Raw genomic sequence first — 22099 nt, forward strand, 5'->3', positions numbered from 1 at the left:
CCTATGAATGTGTTGTAACATGGCAAAGAGGAGCTAAGGTTCCTAATCAGCTGACCTGAAGACGGGGAAGTTACCCTAGATTAGCAGGCCATCCCCAGGGTCCTTCAAAGCAGAAGAGGGGCACAGAAGGAGGGCGGAGGAAGGCAGTATGAGAGGATCCCTGCCGGGCATCACTGGCTTACAAGAAGGAAGGGAGGGCCGTGACCCAGGAATGTGGGTGGCCTCTGGAAGCTGAAAAAGTGAAGGAAACAGATTCTCCCCTGGAACTTCCAGAAAGGACCACAGCCCTGGCAACCCTCTGATTCTGGCCCCAGTGAGACCCACATTGAACTTGTGGAACCACAGAATTATGAAATAGTAAGTTGGTGTTATTTTAAGCCACCAACGTGTAGTGGTTTGTTACAGCACAATAGGAAACCAATCCAGATGTGTGAGAGGACAGTGACCTCCTTGGTGACAGGGTGTCCACTATACCCCCATCACCTATGTGTCATATGTCATATGCTCAGGGCTCAGGAAGTGCTTTGAGAATGGACAGGGCTGACTAGATGAAGGAGTTGACGTCTGGTGTCTCTAGGCCCCGTCTGGCTGTGTGACCATGGGTGAGTCCCCTTACCTTCCAGTGACTCAATTTCCATGTCTCTGAAGTAAGGATGTCAGGCTTCATGCCCTCCAACATTTGGGTGATTTTGAGTTGATTCATGAATAGGTCCCTTAACTTCTTTTTCTCTCCCAGTAGCCACCAGAGGGTAAGTCTCTCTCTTCCAACAGGTCACACCCAGAAAGTCTAATACCGCCAATCTCAAATGCCAAGGTCATTAGTTAGTGAGCGCCTGAAGCCTTTGTCAACTCTGTTCTCATCACCCTCTCTGGGGCCCTCCTTTTTTTCATGGGTCCCCTGTCTGCAGGTTCAATTTGGGAGTCATGGTAGATAGACACGGCTGCCTGGGTCCACCTCATCCTCCAAACTCTGGGGCAGCTCCTGGCCCACTGTCGGTGATGAGGTATGTGGCAGGGACTCCTACATCACAGTTTTGCTTAGGGTCAGAGCTAAGACATCCCCCCGGCCCATGACGATATTTTTAGTAGAGCTTTGAATTTGAATCTTGCATTTCCTTCGACCAGTGTGTGGCTTCTGGGTCAGCTTTTTTTTCTTTTCTTTTCTTTTTTTTTAAAAGATTTTATTTATTTATTTGACAGAGAGAGCATGAGTAGGCAGAGCAGCAGGCAGGGGGAGTGGGAGAAGCAGGTTCTCCGCTGAGCAGGGAGCCTGATGTGGGGTTCCGTCCTAGGACCCTGAGATCATGACCTGAGCTGAAAGCGGATGCTTACCTGACTGAGCCACCCGGCGCCCATGGGTCCACTTTCTCTGTACAGTGTTAGAGGACAACTACCGTAGCCACGGGAAGAAAATAAAGCTCTGTGTTCTCATCACTAGAAGGACTGTGTCACAACTATAGGAAGATATTCACGGTACCATCTGTTTTCCTAATCCTTCTACCTTTGTTTTCAGAGAGTAGTGATATATCCATCCAAGTACTAACCAGGCCCAGAGAGTAGTGATATATCCAAATGCAGATTCAACTTAGAGGATTTTTTTTTTCATTTAGTAAGGAACTGAACCGAATTATTGCAGCCTGCCTCCGCGTGATGCTCACACGGTTTACGTTGTTTTAAAGTTAGAGATGTTTGTCTTAGAGCGGAAGTTCTCTGTCTTGGCCACCTATTAGAATCACTCAGAGTGGCAGAGAACCACTGCCTTAGATGGCAGTAATTCCTCTTGTCCTTCACCTGTTGTTTACAAAAGCAAGTGTACTTAGTGGTGACTCGGAAGAGCCACAGTGTCCCTGGGCCCTTGACTGTCACACAAGAAGATGCTTTGTCCTAACTCACCCTGGATTCTACCTTAGTACCAAATAACACTTTCAGAAAGTCCTGGGAGTGGTGCCTGGGTGGCTCAGTGGGTTAAAGCTTCTGCCTTTGGCTCAGGTCATGGTCTCAGGGTCCTGGGATCGAGCCCCACATTGGGCTCTCTGCTCAGTGGGGAGCCTGCTTCCTCCTCTCTCTCTGCCTGCCTCTCTGCCTACTTGTGATCTCTCTGTCAAATAAATAAAATAAAATAAGATAAAATAAAAAAGAAAGTCCTGGGATCTCAGCCCTGGGCCTTCCGGCCAGCTCAGCATCCAGAATCCTCCAGAAGTGCACAGGTGAGACTCTTACAGACTCCCTCAGCGGTGTCTCTGAGCCCAAAGGGACAGACCCAGCGCCTGCAGGGATCGCTCGGGCCCTGGTCCAGGAAAGCTGCTCTCTCCAGCCCACCTTCCCGCTTTCTCCCTGACTCCTCATATTTTGCTCACAACTTTTCAGCCCTGGTGCATGTGTGAGGTACAATACACAGCTACCTCCTTCCTGGGTCCCCACTTGCCCCGTGGACCAAGCCTTTGGAGCCTACCCTCAGCCCAGCCACTGGTGCTGCCCTTAAACGAACCTGATGCTCTTCACCCACTGATCCAGGAAGACTGGTACCTGCAGAAGTGGCTGTGAGGTCCAGGATGGGGTTACATGGCGGCCTGACGATACCAGGCACCTAAGTTTTCTCTGGACCAGCATTGACCAATGGAGTCAGGTTCCTGGGAACGAGGGCTTCCAGGTCACATCTGGAACATGGGAACATGCTGGGATCATTCAGCCAACAAATGCAACTCACTGGTAGCGATTGTTAATGACCTCAAGGGCTCCTGAACATAGGCATTGGATCCACAGCCTAGGATTTAAGGGGAAGGAGTCAGGAATCTGGTCTGTGGTGCTGACCCCTGGGCAGGGAGGGGACCCCAGTAGGCCCTGCGGCACCCAGTGCGGTTCCTGCCACCTACAGCTCCCCCTTGGCCTCACAGCACGCATTCCCCCTGCAGGCTACACATGGCTTCTGGCGTCAAGCAGAAGTCAGCGTCTGCTGGTGTGTCTCCTTCTGAGAGCAGGTCTGACTCCCCTCACCTGCTCTGGGCTGCCACGGCTGAGAGGGAATCCAGTCACACAGCACATCTCTTTCCTGAGTGAAACCCCGTTGGCTAATGGTTCACAACCCAAAGGAAGAGATATTCCTCTTTCAAAGAAGAGTGAAACATCCCTCCTTCCAAAGAGCTGCTAAAAGCCAGCTGCTAATGGGGAGGGGGCACTTAAAATTCGGGGACACCAGTTCCCATAGCAACCTCGGGGAACTCCCACAGCCTGCCGCTGACACACACTGCTTTAGCAAGGAGTTTTAAGAGAATCACATATTTCTAAAACTAGTTTTTTTTTTTTTTTAGGATTTTATTTATTTCTTTGACAGACAGAGATCACAAGTAAGCAGAGAGGCAGGCAGGGGGCGGGGGGAAGCATGATCCCTGCCAAGCAGAGAGCCCAATGTGGGGCTCGATCCCAGGACACTGGGATCATGACCTAAGCCGAAGGCAGAGGCTTAACCCACTGAGCCACCCAGGTGCCCCTAAACATAGTTTTTATATAGCTGTCCAGGGGTTCCTCAGCTTAGTCACTTTGATGAGAAAGTTGTGTAACTACTCTGATGTGACTCCCAGTGGTGGGGAGTGGAAGGGCATGGGCATAGAAGTAGCCAGACTGCATCCCATGACACAGGGACATCCTAGGCTTTGCGTCATATTCAAAAACCTTGGACAGGCTTCCATGTACTGTGCCATTTTGGTAATCTTGCCAAGAATCACAGAAGCCATAGATGCGTGATGTCAACATTGGTATGAGCCCTCTGACAGCCTGATTTGCACAGAAAACCCATATCTTTACTTAGCTCCTCTAATCTGCCACCTCAGAGCCTTCTGAGGAGGAATAAAAAACCAAGAACTCTTTTTCCTCTTTCTTGGGCACTGCAGGGGGGAATGAGTCAGTTTCTCTCCAGGTCCTCTTCTGGGAGGACAGGATGTCTGGTCCACTAGAGTGGATTCTCTTTTTTTTTCTTGGAAAAAAAAATGGACTGGGATTTCCCTTGAAAAAGGGAAAATAGAAAATAAGCTAGGAGAGCTTGTGGTGCCAGAAAGTAAGGAAGTCCTTGAAACACGGTGGGGACATGTGACAAGATCCCAGGAGCCCACTTAAAAGGGCTCTCAAGAGCCAAGTCTGGGGAATTTGAGCAGCAAAATAAATAACTGTGACAGTAGATCATGACCCAAAGAGGAAAATGAACATATTTTGCGAAGTGAAAGAAGCCAGATCCCCAAAGCTAGCTATCTTCAAGCTATTACGTGAATCCATTCATTGGACCTTCTTGAAAAGGCAAAACTATAGAGATGGAAAACAGATCGGTAGTTTCCAGAAAAGGGGGGGGGGTTGTGTGGGGAGGGGCTAATTACAAAGGGGCAGCTGAGGGAATGCTTTTGCTGAGGGATGCAACTGTTTGTTTCATGACTGTGGTCATAGATACGGCTCTAGACATTTGTCAAGTCTCATAAGACTACAAAGCACATAGAGTGAGTTTCACTGTATATAAATTTTTTTTTAAAAAATTAAGCAGGATGTGTGTTCCCCAAATAGAACACAGGTTGTTACAAATGAACCCAGTACAGATGAATAATACAATCACACTGATAGGTGGGGGTAGAAAAGAACTAACCCCAAAACCTTTAGGAAATAGGAATTTGACTAGATACTGTCAGGCTAAAGAAAAAGATTCTATTTCAAGACAGTACTCCTAGTTAATTTCTCACAGGAAAGTAAGTTAGCAATTCTGAAACTACTTTATGTAGAGAGTAGGGCTGAACAAATGAGTAAATATGTTGTAGATGTTGAGAGCCAATTTTCTCACTGGCAGAGAAAGAAGTTACAAATAAGAGAGGGGGGAGGCTAGAATGAGCCTGTAGTGTTGGGTTGGAATCTGAGACACCAGTATGAAGGTGTAAAGGCAAGGAAGACTGAGGAGCCATCGTAGAGCAGAAGAAGCAACAATGCAGTGCAGTGGGGTATCCTGAAGGATCCTGGAGATGAGAAAGGAATTAGATGATTAGAGAGACAAATGGTGAGCGTTTAGTAAGACCTGTAGATTATATAGTAATGTTGTACCTGTGTTAATTCCTGGTTTTTATAATTGTATTTTGGCCCATATAAGACGTTAATGTTTGGGAAATTAAAAAGATTTTATATTTATTTGAGAGAAAGAAAAAATGAGATGGGGAGGAGCAGAAGGAGAGGGAGAAGCAGACGCCCTGCTGAGCAGGGAACTCAACATGGGGCTCCATCCCAGGACCCTAAGATCAGGGCCTGAGTGGAAGGCAGCCACTTAACCGACTGAGCCACCCAGGCACCCCTAACATTCAGGAGATTTGAGGGAAGGATTATGGCAATTCTTTTTTGTCCCCTGGTTTATTGAGATATGATTGACATATAACATTGTGTAAGTTTAAGGTGTCACAATGTGATAATCTGATATACTTCTATGTTACAAAATGAGTACAACAAAAGGGTTAGTTATCATCCCTACCATGTTACATAATTACCTTTTGTTTTTTTTGTAGGGAGACATTTAAGATTTACTTTGAGCAGCTTTCAAGTATATAGTTCAATATTGTTATTTATAATCACAATGCTCTACATTAGATCCCCAGAACTTAATCATCTTCTAACTGGAAATTTACACCCTCTAACCAATAGTTCCTAATTTCCCAGCCCCTAGCAACCACTGTTCTACTGTTTCTCTTAGCTCAGTTTTTTTTTTTTATTCCACATTTAAGCGAGACCATACAGTATCTTTCTGATTTATTTCACTTAGCATAATGTCCTCAAGTTCCATCCATATTTTCACAAGTGGCAGGATTTCCTTCTTTCTTATGGCTGATAATATTCCATTGTGTGTGTGTGTGTGTGTGTGTGTGTGTGTGTGTGTGTGTGTGTGTATCTCACATCTTCTTTACCCGTTCATCTATCAGTGGACACTTAAATTGTTTCCAGATCTTGGCTATCGTAAGTAATGCTGCAGTGAATGTGGGAGTGCAGATATTTTGTTAAGATCCTGATTTCGTTTCCTTTGGATATATATCTAGAAGTGGGATCGCCAGATCATATGGGAGGCTTTCGCCTTTCCACATAAACTTTAGAATTAGTTTGTCTATACACACAAAATAGTTTGCTGGGATTTTGTTTGGAATTGCATTGAATCTCTAGACTAGGTTGGGAAGAATTGGCAATTTAACAATATTGAGTCTTCTAATCTGTAAACACAGAATATCTTTCATTTATTTAGATATTTTTCCTTTCATTGGTTTTGAGGTTGGCTGCAAATGGATACTAAAGATAGTTCATTAGGTTTTTATGTAAGTGCTCCTTTTTTGGGGTGGGGTTGCCAGTATAAACGGTACTGGGCTTTTAATTTCCAATTCCAATTGTTTGTTGCTGGTTTATAAGAAAGCAATTAACTAAACTATATTAACCTTACATCCTATGACCTTGCTATAATTGCTTATTTTCGGGAGTTTTGTTATCAGTTCTTTGGGATTATTTACAAAGGCCGTTGCTTTTTCCTTCCCAGTCTCTCTGTCTTTACTTCATTTTCTTCCCCAATTGCTCTGGCCAGAACTTCTAGTATCATGTTGACTAAGAGTGGTGAGAAGTGACATCCTAGCCTTGTTCTTGATCTCCAGGAGAAAGCATTCAGTTTCTCACTGAGTATGATGATCTTAGCTGTAGGAGTTTTATATATATTCTTTTCTTTTTTAAGATTTTATTTATTTATTTGACAGACAGAGATCACAAGTAGGCAGAGAGGCAGGCAGAGAGAGAGGAAGGGAAGCAGGTTCCCTGCTGAGCAGAGAGCCCAATGCGGGGCTCGATCCCAGGACCCTGAGACCATGACCTGAGCTGAGCCACCTAGGCACCCCTTATATATATTCTTTACCAAGTTCAGACAATTGCTATTTCCAGTTCACTCAGAGTTTTTAATCATGAATGGACATTGAATTTCATCAAATGCTTTTTTTTCCCTCAACAGTTGTCATGCTTATGATTTTCTTCTTTAGCTTGCTTATGTGGTAAATTAGACTGATTTTTAAATGTTGAACTAGCCTTAGATATCTGAAATAACTCCCACTTTTAATTTTTTTAATACAATGCTGAATTGATTTGCTAATACTTTGTTGAACCTTTTTCATATTCATGAGAGTTATTGGTCTATTATTTTCCTTTCTTGGAATCTTTATCTTGTTTTGTATTAGAGTATGCTGGCCTCATAGAATGAGTCAGAAAGTAACTCTCTGCTTCTTTTTTTCTGGGCCCTAATTTAAAAAATTGCTCTTATCACTTGAATTGTCAATATTTATGTAGATTTCCAACATGTTTTTACTGTTGCCTTGTTCAGTATTTATTGATTTTTTAAAAAAGATTTTATTTATTTATTTGACAGAGACACAGCCAGAGGGAATACAAGCAGGGGGAGTCAGGGAGGGAGAAATAGGCTTCTGCTGAGTGCGGAGCCCGATGTGGGACTCAACTCCAGGATCCCAGGATCATGACCTGAGCTGAAGGTAGACACTAAGCCACCTAGGCATCCCTTTGCTTAGTATTTCTTTGCTTACTGTCTCTCTTTTTTTTTTTTTTAAAGATTTTATTTGTTTATTTGACAGAGATCACAAGTAGGTGGAGAGGCAGGCAGAGAGAGAGAGAGGGAAGCAGGCTCCCTGCTGAGCAGAGAGCCCGATGCAGGGCTCGATCCCAGGACCCTGAGATCATGACCTGAGCTGAAGGCAGAGGCTTTAACCCACTGAGTCACCCAGGCACACCTCTTTGCTTACTTTTTCATCTGTTATTCCATTTCTTCATTAAATGTACATTATTTCTCATAGCAAGGATTGGTATGAAGTAAAATCACTTAGTCTTGATTTATTAAATGTATTTAATCATTGCTCTTTTTTTTTTTTTTTTGGTGGTGGGGGCGGAGAGAACATGAGTCCAAGCAGGCAGAGGGACAGAGAATCCTAAGCAGGATCCATGCTCAGTGTGAAGCCTGATGCAGGGCTTGATCCCGTGACCCTGAGATCATGACCCATGGTGAAATCAAAAGTCAGATGCTTCACCAACTGCACCACCCAAACGCTCCTTCACCTCTGTTCTTGAATAACAAGCCTGAGTATAGAATTCTCATTTATGAAATTTGCTGTGATTTTCCCTCAGCCTAGTCATGATTATTATTCCACTATTTTTTGGTATCTGTCATTGCTGCAAAAAAGTCTATTGTTAATATGAATAGTCTTTTCTTACTAGCAATTTTTAACATTTCCCCTTTATCCCTGATGTTCTCAATTAATGGGACCTTTTAAACCTGAGGACTCAGGGCACCTGGGTGGCTCAGTTGTTAAGTGTCTACCTTCGGCTCAGGTCATGATCCCAGGGTCTTGGGATTGAGCCCCGCATCAGGCACCCTGTTCAACAGGGTGCCTGCTTCTCTCTCTCTCTCTCTCTCTCTCTCTCTCTCTCTCTCCCACTCCCCCTTATTGTGTTCCCTCTCTCACTATGTCTCTCTCTGTCAAATAAATAAATAAAATCTTAAAAACAAAACAAAACAAAAAACCCAAGGACTAATGTCTTTCCTCAGTTTGGGATATCCTTAGGCATTTTATCCTTGCATATCCCTTATTTTCCCTGTTCATTTGTGAAACATTTTTTGTTTAAAGATAGATTATTTATTTATTTATTTGAGAGAGAGAGAGAGAGAGAGAGCAAGAGAGCAAGTTGCGGGAGGGGCAGAGGGAGAGAGAATCTCAAGCATACTTCCTTCCAATCATGGAGGCTGACATGGGGCTCAATCTCAGATCATGAAATGAGCTGAAATCAAAAGTCAGATGGTTAACTGACTGAGCCACCCAGGCGCCCTCTTATCTGGAACTCTTATCTGGAATTGGAGATCTCACCTTTTTTTTTCATTATTTTCTATCTCTACTTCTGTAATCTGAGTCCTGGGTGATTGCCTCAGCTGTATTTTATAATTCATTTGCTGTACTTTTTAGCTGTGTCCAAACTGATAATTATCCCTCTCTTTAAATTTTTAGTTAAATGATTATTTTTCCTTTTCAATATTTTTTTTTATTATTTTTTAAAGATTTTATTTGCTTATTTGACAGAGATCACAAGTAGGCAGAGTCGGGCTCCCTGCCGAGCAGAGAGCCTGACACGGGACTCAATCCCAGGACCCTGGGATCATAACCTGAGCCGAAGGCAGAGGCTTGACCCCCTAAGCCATCCAGGCGCCCCTCAATATTTTTTTGTTAGTGCTTTTCAATACCTGCCTGTTTTTTTTTTTTTTAAGATTTTATTTATTTATTTGACAGAGAGAGAGAGAGATCACAAGTAGGCAGTGAGGCAGGCAGAGAGGAAGGGAAGCAGGCTCCCTGCTGAGCAGAGAGCACCATGTGGGGCTTAATCCCAGGACCCTGAGATCATGACCTGAGCTGAAGGCAGAGGCTATAACCCACTGAGCCACCCAGGTGCCCCAATACTTGCCCGTTTTTGTTTCACAGCTGCTTCTTTTTGATTTATGAATGTCATCCCTTCTTTTCTCTCTGGGGATTTTAAGAATATGTATATATTCTTACTCTATATGTTCTCTCGTGGTGTTATCTACATTTCTGCCAGCATGAATCACCTCATTTGCTGGACCTGAGCCAGAGTTCATAGCACTGAACTGACTCATATGTTTTGCCATTTTGTCGGAAGACTCTTCTTTCAAATGAGTTTTTCCTTCACTGTTGGGTGTTTTCCTGGTTGCACATTCTTAAAATTTGATCTTAGGGTAGTGGTCTAACATTTCTTCTCTGGGCAGAGATTAAATTCTGGAAATTGGGTGTGAGACAGTTTTCAGTCATGCAAGTACCCTGTGTCATTCTCTTGCTGTGGGCAAGAGGTATATTTTTAGTTCTAGATCTAATAAGCAAGCTATTTTAGCCCCTATTCTTGAGCAGAAAGCATAATTTCCAGTCTTGGCTTCATACCCAAGGCTCTCAGGTTAATCTGCTCCCACTCTGAGGAGCGTGAATATGGCTCCCATTCTCAAGCAGCCATGGGAGACTGTGCCCCGGCTCATATCTGACCTTAGCTCTCCACAAGTTCCCAGGGGCAGTCTTTTAGCTAAAGATTTTTGTTGTATGTGTTCATCTTTCCTTTATTTCTGTATCTGTAATAGAAGAGAGTGGTTTTAGTCTGTGCCATCTTGACTTGGAAGGTCTGCGTTATTTCTATAATGAAAAAATATGCATTCTTAGATAAACATGGATAAAAGAGCTGGCTCGATAGACATGTGATACACCACAATGATTAAGCACGTAATCCTTGGAGTTAGGCAGATCTGGGTTTGTATCCTAGCTCTGCTAAAATGCTAATTGTGCAGTGTTTTGTTATTTTTTTTAAAGATTTTATTTATTTATTTGACAGACAGAGATCACACGTAGGCAGAGAGGCAGGCAGAGAGAGGAGGAAGCAGGCTCCCCGCTGAGCAAAGAACCCGATGGGGCTGGATCCCAGTACCCCGGGGTCATGACCTGAGCCGAAGGCAGAGGCTTTAACCCACTGAGCCACCCAGGCACTGCCTCGTTGTGCAGTCTTGAGCAAATCATATAATCTCTGGGTGCCAGTTTCCTCCCTGCACAATGGATATAACAATACTGCCTGGGCTATTATGAGGACTGAATGAGACAATGCATTTAAAACCCTGCATAGGGGCGCCTGGGGGGCTCAGTCGGTTGGGGTCGGCCATCTGCCCTGGGTTCATGTCATGATCCTAGGGTCCTGGGATTGAGCCCCGCATCAGGCTCCCTGCTCAGCCTGCTTCTCCCTCTCCCGCTCCCCCTGCTTGTGTTCCCTCTCTCACTCTCTCTGTCAAATGGATGGATGAATTCCTTATAAATAAATAAATAAATAAATAAATAAATAAATACAAACCTTGTGTAGCCTGGCACATGGAAATTCCTCTCTCCCCTCTTCCCAGGTCCTCACCTATTGAAATGGGTGTCAGAATCAGGCAGAGGAGACCGAGTGAGCATTTCCATTACTGGTGGAGTTGTTGGAGAACAATAGGAATATTAGGTCACGGATATCTTTCCAAAAAATGACGCCTCTTATCATCATTAATCCCATTTTCAACAGATCATGTTACAATATCCAGGCCAATACAAAGAATTTATTACCACGTGCATGTTAATACTGCTTTGTTGCTGCCCCTCCAATAGTTCATTTGCATAAGAAACATTTTCAAAATATGCTGGTATCTTTCAGAGATTTCAGAAGACAAGTTTGTTGGTGGTGTGGATTTTTTCTCTGCCTGTGAGTGCTTTGCATGGTAAGGAGCAGGAATAAGACTGGAAGAAATCATGACTAGGTGAGCTTGAATAAGACGCTAAATGTTAAAAGGAATGTGGTGATTTTTTTTCTTATCATTAGTTAATTAGCATGTAATTATAATATTTCCTAAAATAAGAGCCAGATGCAAATTTCCTCCATTGACTAGATGCTTTTACTACTCCACAACATCCTAGACATGTACTGATGCTCATGTTTTGTATTTTCATCAGCCAGACACAAGTAACCAGAAAACTCTTTTTAAAATAAATGTAAATCCTCTTCTCTCTTCCTTTTGTCAAATATAAGTAGACACATGTAGGCACATAAGCAAAACCACAAACACAACGTTTTTGTATTTTTCCCCCTCCAATCTGGACTCAGGGGCTCATTATTATTATTATTATTTAAATAGCGATGAAATCTACAAACATAAAATCCCCCATGTACACCATTTCAAGTGGGCAGTTCACTGGGATTAAGTATATCACACTGATGTGAGACGATCACCATCCATCTCCAGAAAATTTTCACCAAAACACACTGTGTCGAAAGCTATCCATTTTATTAAGTACCTCTCGTTCAAGCAGAACAGCCAAAGAAAGAAATTCAGACAGAGCGACACGGACACTGCCAGCTGCTGCGTTTCAGAGGCAGTAAAGTATCCTGCTTTGAAAAATCTCTTTCTACTTTGTCATTTCTTGCAAATCTTGCAAAATCCTGGCTTTAATAAAACAAAATTTAAAATAGAAAACAAATATTTTGTCCCTGCTGGTATATAACAAGCAGAGTTTATAACAAAGCAACCGTTTTATAGTCCTCCAAGCTCATTAAAACTTCATTCTTCCTGTTGTGCTCTATCTTTTGGACAGGTATATAATTAAGATAGATGGCGTGTGTGATCTTAAGAGCTCCCTTATCAGAGAATGTTCTGGCCAAATTCAGTTTGTTACATTATGTTATTGGTTTTTTTTTTTTTTAATGTCCCTTAGTATCATACTTCTCAGCTGTCTCCATATAATCAAATGTAGGTCATTTTCATTCCTAAAAGGTTTTCAACCTTTGCTGTATCCACTAAAGAACTTTTAATTCTGAGATGTCTGAATTTTACCACAGACTGGAGAGATCTTTTTCTGGCGTTAGGTGTAAGTTTTAAGGCCGTGAAACATGAATTGAACTATGTTGTGGTCGTTATCTTTCACTTCTTCTGTATTTTCTAAAAATTTTGTCATCCTGTGAAGATATGCCAGGCCATCTTATTACAGCATGATATCCAGAACTCCCTCCACCTTCTTGGAGCTTAAGAATGTTCTAGAAGGGGCACCTGGGTGGCTCGGTGGGTTAAAGCCTCTGCCTTCAGCTTAGGTCATGATCTCAGGGTCCTGGGATCGAGCCCCACATGGGGCTCTCTGCTCGGCAGGGAGCCTGCTTCCCCTTCTCTCTCTCTCTCTCTCTGCCTGCCTCTCTGCCTACTTGTGATCTCTGTCAAATAAACAAATAAAATCTTTAAAAAAAAAAAAAAGAATGTTCTAGAATATTATCAGGTAGGAAAGGAGCATCCAGGATCAGGAGAAGGGGCTATGCAAAATCTTTGGCACGAGTGGACATCGCCTCCTGGGTGGTCACCAGACAAAGGGCTGACTGTGGAGAGAGGGAAGCCTCGCCCAGGGAGCGGCAGCTGGCCTAGTCTGGGAGCCAGCATGGCGGCTCCCAAATTACTCCTTCATTCCCTTGCAGTGGTCCTCACATCTATTTTTTCTCCTTTGTTTCAGTGGTTTCTTCACATTCAACCACCACTCCCTGCCCCCAGTTAGTCTCTTCTCCTCTAGTATTTTCTATTCCTCCAGAGCAAATCCCACAGCTATGCCTCACATTGCCCAAATTTTGGTCTAGGCCTAGAGACCCCCAAGTGCAAAGGCCTTTAAAAATGAGCACTCTGAATTCCTTTCTTCTCTGCCTCCCACCACCTCACATCTCACCCTCAAGGCAACAGCCAAACAACAGGGGCTTGGAAAGGGGAGGGACAGCTACAGAGAGCAGAAAGGAAAGGGAAGTTTTTCATTAATATTTCAAAAACATCGTCCCACTGCGATGTAGAGAAGTAGATTTTGTCTGATGGACATAAAATACAGTCAGGCTCTCTACTAGGAAAATTGACCTACAGAATGGCAGTCTCTCTCTAGCCTCAAAGGATAGTCCCTTAACAATTTTTTTTAGAAACAAACAAACAAACAAACAGTAAGTTGGGGTGCCTAAGTGGCTCAGTCTGTTAAGCATCTACCTTCTGCTCAGGTCATGATCCCAGCGTCGTGGGATTGAGTCCCACGTTGGGCTCGCTGCTCAGCGGAAAACCTGCTTTTCCCTCTGCTTGTGTTCTCTCTGTCAAACAAATAAAGTCTTAAAAAAAAGAAGAAGAAAGAAAGAAAACAACAAGATAATTTGTTATTGAGAAACTTAACGTCCTTACAAGGAAAATATTCTTAGAACTTTTAAAAATGTCAAAAATAGGGTGCCGGGGCCCACCCCTAGAGACTTTGATTTAATTGCCCTGGGGTGGAACTCCAAACAAAGCTAATTCTTAAAGTTCGCCATGTAGTCAGTGTAGGGGTGGAAACCCTCCTCCGTATATAAACAAGGCATACTCATTCATGAGACACAGCATATACACTGCCCAGGCCCACAATACTCTCAGAAATCCACAGACATAATTAATTTATTTTAAATTTAGAGGCGAAAAAAATGAACATTTAGGTGGAAGAACATGTTTTACTGTATAATATTAACATGCTTTATACTAATGCATTTGTAAAATACAATTTTAATATTTTTTTGGAAGAAGGAACCTATGCCCAAGTGCCCAGGTACCACAGAAGACCATGTAGCCCTATAGTGAAGGAGCCAGTGTAAGAGTACATCTTTGAGTACCCTTAAATATAATTGTTCTGTTCACTTTAAAATATACCAGTAATTTTTAAAAAATCAGTAGTGTTTAGACTTGGCCCTGGCAATAGTGATGCCTACATTGTCTTTACTACGTCCTGTCCACTTCAGGTGGTTTGTGGCGGCCTCTAAACCACTTCAGTGAGCCCGATGGAAATTCTGCTGTGTTACCCATGACAGCCTAAGAGGCATTTTTGAGGGTCTAGTCTTTTATGCCAACATTTAATGCCATGTTTGATGTGGAGCCACTGACTGGGTCCTGGTGGTTTCAGAGACAGAGTGGATCGGAGGCCTCAGAACAAGAGAAGCTTTGGTCCTGAGGGAGAGGCCCAGGATGACTCCTGTCCCCACCAGTGTAAGCTCTCTCCACTCTGGCTGTGCTGGCCCCTGACGCCCAGCTCAGTTCTTGCCTAGTCTGTCCTGCAGGCAGAGCTTCGTGAGGCTCACTTACACTTACACACGAACTTCTGCTTTCCCCTTTCCTTCTTTCCAAGCCCACATCCAAAGCTTAAAAGTGGTCATCATTAAAAAAAAAAAAAAAAGTCATTATCATTTGTGTTGGCACAAATTCTGGAAATCAATGTGGTGAGGGAAAGGCCTCTGGACATCCATCTCTGTGTCCTCGTCACTCATGGAAGGGTCTCAGGGCTGGGGGGGACTGAGTTCTCGGACACGGAGGGATGGCTCCATGCTGGGTTCTGGGGGCATGTGGTCCCCTCTGAGCCCTGAGTGTGAGCCTAAAGCACACGAGGGTGAGCAGAGGTGCAGTGGGGGGCCCAGCGCCTAGATGACTCGGTCAGTTAAGTGTCTGCCTTCGGCTCAGGTCAGGATCCCAGGGTCCTGTGTGGGGCTCTCTGCTCAGCTTCTCCCTCTGCACCTCCCTACTGCTCATGCTTGTGCTCTCTCTGTCTCTGAAATAAATACATACAATCTTTTAAAAATAAATGCATAAATAAAGCACATGGGGGAAAACTGCCTCCAGCCCCCCATCTAGAAACTCCCTGCGGCCACCCTGGTGCTGAGGGCCCTTTGACTTCGTGCAGGGTGCTGGAGAGGGGATGACCCACCCTTTCCAAAACAAGGGAAGGAAGGCTTGGGATGAATCTACCTAGATGCCTGCAGTCTGAAGGCCTGGGATTCTCCAAGAAGAGCTGACAGACCCAGGAGACGTGGCGATTGCTCCCTCACTTACTCATTAAGGAGCTGGTCTTGGGCAAGCTGTGTGGCTTTTTTGAGCCTCAACTCCCTCATCTGTAAAATGGGGATAAGAACATCTACCTCACCAGGTGGTTCTGACATTTAAATGTGGAAACGTGAATTTCCTCAGACTGCCCCGGAAATCCAAGTTCCCACTATAGTCACTGTCTCCTTGGTCACAGGACTGTAGACAGAGGGATTCACCAGCCTGTGGACTTCAGCCCACCCTTTAGTAGCAGCTCATAAGCCCTATGCCAACTCCTTACACCTCAGTGCTAGGAAAATAAAAAGTATTGACTTTTGCAAAATAAACTAAATTCTAGTTTTCATTATTTCAGGACTAGTTACCAATTTATCCCTTGATATTTCTTCTTCAGACATACCCAGAAAACTGCATTCCGGAAGGAGAACTCCCTTGCTTGAGAGCTTTGGCAATCCTAAATAAACAAAAACGCAACATTTAGAAACAGCTCATTTGGTATTTCACGTCTCATCTGCTGCCCAGTTGGTCTGAGAATGTGGCCCAAAAGATGGCTTAGATGATCTATGACCAAGTGATCCAACCCCGGACAAAAGATTCATTAATTTGTTACAGAGAAAATGTGGCCCACAGAGTCAAAATTTAAAAAAAAAAAAAATTTTTTTAAAGTTCTGTTTTCAATTTGGAATTTGAGCTATCCTGACATTGGCCAAAGTGTGGTGGAAAGGCAAGTCTTTTATATCCTTGAGTTGTTTTGACATAGCCAGGGACACTCGGGGGATAAGATTCAACAAATGCGTCTTCATTGAATTCGTATCAGTGATGTCAGAATGAGTGAGGAGACAGGGATTGTGAACTCGTCCTGTTTCTATTAGTTCTTCCCTCGGCTGATCCGCTGAGCGCTGCCTTTCCTACTCCAGACAGGCATGATGAGCTTCTAGAAAGTTCGGCCCTGCTTGGGGTCAACAGAGTCCCAAAATGAACGTAAAATTCTTTTGACTATGCTGGATCTCCCTAATGTTGCTATTCTCTCTCTCTCTCTTTTTTATTGTGTGCACTGAAATACCTGTGGGAAAAATTCATAGTCCCCTTAGAGGAAATTCTGGAAGGGCAGCGTGGAATCAACTCAACCATGTTTCATTTTTTCCCTCCTCCTCTTTTGACATGTTCACCTATATGATAGGGATATCCTACCTTTAAAGTGAGTAAAAAAATAAAGTGACTGTGTCTTTATCTTCCTGTCTCCCACAGCATAAGAACGTGTTAATGGCACACTCAACTTCATTACCTTCCTCCACACTACACACAAACACATTTGTTTTTCCAAAGGCTATTTAGGATCTTTAAACAGTAATTAGACTCCACCTCTTCCCTGTGGGGTTCATGAATATCACCTCCCTTTAGAGACCCTGGGATCAAGGCTACAGGATATTAAATTACCAGTCCAAGGCCACAGGGCAAGTTTTGTTAGAATCAGATGGGCTGGGCTATATTCCCTGGTCTGGCCACAAAATGAACTCAGAACCTGTTTTCAGTGCATTTCCTGATGGCTATGGCTGTGCCCGGGGAATAGCATGTGTTTGTTTATTCATTCATCAAACATTTACTGGGACACCTGCCATGCGTGAGTGTCTGGAGACTCAGTGAGGGGTCTGGCCCTCTCCCTGCGGCTGAGGGGCTTACCATGTGTGGGGGGGACTGAGTTATAAAAGGTGCTGTGCAAAAACTCTGCACGGCAACATGGGTGGACAGAGAAGGAAGGACTTGAGCTAAATTTTTAAAGATAAAGAGCCAGGAGAAGGGCATTCTAGGTAAAGGAGCCTAGAGAGCAGGCCCAGAGTGCAGGGTGAGGTGAGCAGGGGCATGGCTCCCTTGTTGAATTCTCTGGCTATCTGGGCCAGAGCCTGCATGGCTTTCTACACCTTGCCAAAGGGTTACTTTTTTTTTTTTTTTTTTTTCTTCTGGAGGCCAAAGGAGGGAAGACCTAGCAAGTTTGCCAGCCCACAGGACTCTAGAACTTCAAAGAGAAACTTAATTGTTTGGTATATTAAGTATCTTTCTCTAGCACCTCCAAGAGTGAACTCTTAGACAAGTGACTCACTGGAGACAGAGGTTCTTAGCCTCATGTGGGAAGGGTGGACGGTCTAGAAATGAGATAGAGCATCCAGGGAATGGCCTCCCCTCAGCTTTGGCTCAGAGCCTGGCCTTGCTGGGGAGGGCACAGCTCAGTCTCCATGGATGACACAGAAGTCGCTGTGGTGCCAGGCTGGTGGGACTGGTCTGACCTCTAAGGTTCCAAGGGAGTCACTCCACTGTGAAACAGCTTGGGAGTGATGCAGTGGGGGGATCCTACCCAGAGAAGCTGCGGGATGGTTGCTGTAGCTGCAGGAGGCAGGTCCTGAGGACCCACCCACATGCGCTATGAGAGCTGTCGCTGTTGGGATAGATCTGTGCAAACCCAGTGTCACTAAGGGCTGTCAGCTGCCCACGTGGAGGGAGCGCTTTTGCCCCAGGCAGCTGGGGTGGGGAGTGTAGCCCGAGGGGCAGTCCTTGCTGGGCCTCTGGGAAATTTCTCCAGCTACCACCCCCACCCTCAAATCCCTGACCTTCAGCTTGTCAATTCTGGGGTGGGCGAAGCGTGGAGCATCTTCTCCAGAGGCACCATCGCAGCCTCATGATGGCTGCCTCCTTCCCTCTCTCACTTTTCCTGCTCCCTCACTCCATGTCCAGGGATCCCTTCTGGAGTAACCCCTGGACCCTTACCCTGTCTCAGGCTTCCTTCCGCCCCTACTTTCTGCCCAAGCAGAGCTTCTCCATTTCAACCCAATAAACCACTTTACTCTTTTCTGCTTTACGCACTTCCTCCTGTTTCCTGTCTTGAATGTCCGAGCTCACCTTCCACAAACGTCCTTGTCCTTCCACGCTCCCATCACTCCCACCTTCCCTACATCCTGGCAGCGGGAGCCACAGGATGCAGCTGCCCCCTTTTCCCGGGGGCCCCTCCCGTGTTCTGCATCACTACTTCTATGTTATTTATACCACAGCATTTCTTTTCGTATTTCTGCATCATGTGTTCCACGGACACAAAATTGGGTGGAGAAAAGAGACTTTTTCTTGACTCTTCCTCCTGAAAATTTCACTTCTGGCAGGTTGCTGCAATTGACAAAACAAAAACAATAAAAAAAACCCCAACCGCCCTCTCCACCAAATCTCTTTCTACAGGCAAAGTTGCAAAAGGCAAGGGAGAAAGACTTACACTGAATAAAAATAAAGAAAGGATGCTTTTCCAAAATTTCTGAAGCCTTGTCTAGAGAGAAATGTTTGCTTTCAGTTAGGACTGAAGGGGTTTGAGCATGCAACCTGATAACAGCTGCTTCTCTGATAAACTAACCTCTACCCCGTCTGTCTCTCTCCTTGCCCTCAAAGGCTCCTCTTATTTTTGTTATTGGCCTCAAAGTGTTGGGGTAGAGGGCAATTGCTGATTAATGCTTATTTTTATTTTTTTAAAAAAGATTTTATTTATTTGACAGAGACCACAAGTAGGCAGAGAGGCAGGCAGAGAGAGAGGAAGGGAAGCAGGCTCCCTGCTGAGCAGAGAGCCCGATGTGGGGCTTGATGTGGGGCTTGATCCCATGACCCGGGGATTATGACTTTAGTCGAAGGCAGAGGCGTTAACCCACTGAGCCACCCAGGCACCCCTGCTTTTTATTTTTATTTATTTATTTATTATTATTATTTTAAGATTTTATTTATTTATTTGAGAGAAGACAGTGAGAGAGCATGAGAGAGGAGAAGGTCAGAGGGAGAAGCAGACTCCCCATGGAGCTAGGAGCCCGATGTGGGACTCGATCCCGGGACTCCGGGACTGTGACCTGAGCTGAAGGCAGTTGCTTAACCAACTGAGCCACCCAGGCACCCTGCTTTTTATTTATTAAAAAAGATTTTATTTGAGAGAGTGAGTGCATGCAGGAACCAGGTGGGGGTTGGGGAAAAAGGGAAGTACAGAGGGAGAGGAAGAGACTCCCCGGTAAGCCTGGGGCCAGAAATGGGGCTCAATCCCAGGACTCTGAGATCATGACCAAAGCTGAAGTCTGATGCGTAACTGACTGAGCAACCTAACTGCCTGTGATTAATGCTTTTAAGACACTTAAGAAATACTTACTGAGCGCCTACTTTCTAGAGCTCCCACCCATCATCTCTGTTCTCTGTGTCCATGAGTTTCTTTTTTTTTAAGATTCCACATTTAAGTTGTCTTTCTCTGACTTATCTCACTTAGCATAGTACCCTCAAGGTCCATCCATGCGATTGCAAATGGCAAGATTTCCATCTTTTTTGGGCGCCTGGGTGGCTCAGTGGGCTAAGCTGCTGCCTTCCTCTCGGGTCATGATCTCGGGGTCCTGGGATCGAGTCCCACATCGGGCTCTCTGCTTAGCGGGGAGCCTGCTTCCTCCTCTCTCTCTCTCTCTCTCTGCCTGCCTCTCTGCCTACTTGTGATCTCTCTCTGTCAAATAAATAAATAAAATCTTTTTTTTTTTTTTTAAAGATTTTTTTTATTTATTTGACAGAGATCACAAGCAGGCAGAGATCACAAGCAGGCAGAGCGGCAGGCAGAGAGAGAGAGAGGAGGAAGCAGGCTCCCTGCCGAGGAGAGAGCCCGATGTGGGACTCGATCCCAGGACCCTGAGATCATGACCTGAGCCGGAGGCAGAGGCCCAACCCTCTGAGCCACCCAGGCGCCCCAAATAAATAAAATCTTAAAAAAAAAGATTTCCATCTTTTTTTAATGGCTAAAATAAAATTTGTATATATATGTATCATTTATTCATATACATATTTGTGTATGTTATGTATACATACACTTTCTTTATCCATTCATCCACTGATGGACAGTTAGGTTCTTTTCCTATCTTGGCTGTTCTAGATAATGCTTCAAAGAACATGGCGGGGGAGGGGGGGTTGTGCATATATCTTTTTGAGTTAGTGTTTTCATTTTCTTCAGATAAATACCCAAAAGTAAAATTGCTGGGTGATATGGTGGTTCTATTTATAATTTTTTGAAGAATTGCCATACTGTTTTTTTTTTTTAATAATGGATGCTCTAATTAACATTCCCAACAACACGCAAGGGTTCCTTATTTTCTACATCCTTACCAATAGTTACTTCTTGTCTTTTCTAGAATAGCCATTCTAACAGGTGTGAGATGACATTGTGGTTTTGATTTGCATTTCCCTGATGTCTTTGCATAGTGATGTTTACATCTTTTCACGTATCTGTTCGCCATCTGTATGTCCTCCTTGGAAAAAATGTCTCTTCAGATCCTCTGCTCATTTTTAAATCAGTTTGTCTGGTTTTCCATTGTTGTTGTTGTTACTGAGTTGTAGGAATTCTTTATATATTTTTGGATATTAATCCCTTATCAGCTATATAATTGGCAAATATTTTCTTCCATTCACTATTACTTTTTAAAGTCTTCTTATATTGTTACTTGAGATTATTGAATTTTCAAGTGTCTTCTTCATTCAGTATGTCCGCAACGGCTGATTTACTAAGTACAGGTTGCCTGACATTTCCATATTTTCTCAGGCAACTTTCACAGCCTGGTGGGATAGGTATCCTGTCCCTCATTTCATACTTGGTCTCAGGCTCTCCCAGCTAGTCAGGGGCATCCTGGAACGGGCCTAAACTAGATGCTAGAAATCTGGTTTCCAATCCCAGTCCTACTACCATCAACTGTGCGACCTGGGGCACCCCAGTCTCCGGCCTCCCTAGCAGGGACAGACTTGTATTATTGTTAGATTGTAAGTGGCACCTATTATCTGACACACCTCCCCCAGTGTCTAGACATAGTAGGTGCTCAATAAATATTTGTCGATTGCGGTGGAAGAAAAGTTTCTGCACAGTTGGGGTTAAAAGGGCTGCAGGGAGGGGTAAAGCGAAAACTGGGCTCAGGGGCCGCGGGGGCGGGCCGGGGGGAGAGGCGGGGGTGTCCGGGAATTTGGAAAGTTGGAGGCTTGCAGGAGAAAGACACCCAGCGATGGCGGAGGGGAGGTGGGAGGGCATTCCGATCCGGGGCAGGGGGAAGACAAAGCGTCGCTGGAGAGGGGCGTGAGGCGTGCGGTGCGCTGCGGTGGGGAGAGGTGCGGGCGCGGGGCGGCGCGCGCGGCCCAGCCCCAGTCGGGGTGCGGAGCGGAGCGCGAGGCGGAGGCTGGGGAGCGAGGGGGCTTGGGTCCCGCGGCCGCCGGGCTGCTCTCGCCCCCGCGCGGCCCCCTGCCCCTCCTCCCCGGAGGGCGGGGCGGGCCGGGCTCGGCCGGCCTCCTGGCGGCGCCGCGGCCCCTGCGCTCGGGCCGGGTTCTGCTGGCTGTGGCGGGAGCGCGACCTGGGCGGCGGCGGCTGCGGCGGCGGTGAGTGAGGCGGCCTCGGGCGCTGGGCCGGGGGCCGATGTGACTCCGAGGCGGCGGCGGGACAGGAGGGGCTGGGGCTCCGCCAGGTGCGCGGGGGCGCGTCCGCCCTGCGGGCTCGGGACGGTGCCGCGCCCGCCAGCAGGCGCGCGGGTGCCGGGGCTGGAAGGTGCGCTCGCGGCTCCCGCCCGCCGCCCGGCCCAACAGATGGTGCGGACTCCGGCGGAGCCGCGTCGGGGCTGGGGCTGGGCCTTCTGG

The 22099-nt window shown here is 45.4% G+C and overlaps 1 protein-coding gene and 1 long non-coding RNA gene across 2 annotated transcripts in view; both read left to right on the forward strand.

Annotated features, from left to right (window-relative positions):
* The first annotated feature begins 493 nt into the window (after positions 1 to 493).
* On the forward strand, positions 494 to 16233 carry LOC116589811. Its single transcript, XR_004285399.1, has 4 exons — positions 494 to 602; positions 909 to 1004; positions 11263 to 11365; positions 15840 to 16233. It is a non-coding gene; the product is annotated as an uncharacterized LOC116589811 (long non-coding RNA).
* A 5376-nt stretch (positions 16234 to 21609) lies between these two features.
* Positions 21610 to 22099, forward strand: part of CGNL1 (cingulin like 1) — a 161840-nt gene continuing 161350 nt past the window's right edge. The window contains exon 1 of the mRNA XM_032341441.1: positions 21610 to 21844. The gene's annotated coding sequence lies outside the window, so the exon portion shown is untranslated. The remainder of the gene's footprint in view (positions 21845 to 22099) is intronic.

Source organism: Mustela erminea, chromosome 5 (genome assembly GCF_009829155.1).
Source record: "Mustela erminea isolate mMusErm1 chromosome 5, mMusErm1.Pri, whole genome shotgun sequence".
Lineage (NCBI taxonomy): Eukaryota > Metazoa > Chordata > Mammalia > Carnivora > Mustelidae > Mustela > Mustela erminea.